Source organism: Cucurbita moschata, unplaced genomic scaffold (genome assembly GCF_002738365.1).
Source record: "Cucurbita moschata cultivar Rifu unplaced genomic scaffold, Cmos_1.0 Cmo_Scf00063, whole genome shotgun sequence".
Taxonomy (NCBI): Eukaryota; Viridiplantae; Streptophyta; class Magnoliopsida; order Cucurbitales; family Cucurbitaceae; genus Cucurbita; species Cucurbita moschata.
In genome coordinates, this window is record NW_019268579.1 from 379,727 (window position 1) to 380,598 (window position 872).

An 872-nucleotide genomic window follows, 5' to 3' on the forward strand; every position below is an offset into this window, starting at 1 on the left:
TTAATTTCTAAAAATTCAAATATTAATATTATAACATAATATTTTATTTGGTATATATATAAAAAAAATTTAATTTCTAAAAATTCAAATATTAATATTATAACATAATATTTTATTTGGTATATATATAAAAAAAATTTAATTTCTAAAAATTCAAATATTAATATTATAACATAATATTTTATTTGGTATATATATAAAAAAAAATAGGTCAAAATAGGCAGGAAAGAGATGGTCGATAGAAAATATAATCCCGTCTCCTGTTTTATTTAGCTATTGGGAATAAAATATTTTTTCACTCTGTCCCTCATTCTCGATTTAAACAGGAATTCTCGACTCCATTCGAGTCAGTAGGTTAAATAAACATCAATGTGTATCGGGCATTAAAATTAAAATTAAAATTTAACAAAAAAAAACAATAAAAACAAATAACTAAAATTTGAACTAAAACCATTAATATTTTTAATCATAAACTAAAATAGGCAGCTTTAAAATCAATGGCAAAGACAGAATATACCAAAATAGGATTAAAACTAAAACTAAAAACACGATTTAAACATTACATTGGAGGAGAAAAAAAAAAAGTAAATCAAAGAAAACAATTGAAAACGGCGGCAGCGGAGTCCACATTCCGACGAACACTACCGCCATCAGATCGTCGGATTTTCAACATTTAAGAACAAATCCGGACCATTTCATCCACCAAATCTGTATGGATTTTCAATTAATTCATTCTTCATTCATCCATATTTGGTAACCGTTTCAGTGGCGTTGAATCAATGGTCAAATCAATTTCACCACAAATCATCCCCAATTTTGCCCTAACAAAAAAAAAACGCCTCTGTTCTCTCTTTTTTTTTTTTTTTTTTTTC

General features: G+C 25.6%; 1 protein-coding gene across 3 annotated transcripts in view; it reads left to right on the forward strand.

Moving 5' to 3' along the window:
• The first annotated feature begins 458 nt into the window (after nt 1-458).
• LOC111437265 (ER lumen protein-retaining receptor-like) overlaps nt 459-872 on the forward strand; it is a 2,445-nt gene continuing 2,031 nt past the window's right edge. The window contains exon 1 of one of the 3 annotated variants that reach the window (XM_023075156.1): nt 459-710. The gene's annotated coding sequence lies outside the window, so the exon portion shown is untranslated. Of the gene's footprint in view, nt 711-741; nt 852-872 lie in introns of those variants that run through there. The other 2 variants (XM_023075154.1, XM_023075155.1) reach the window with 2 other exon arrangements.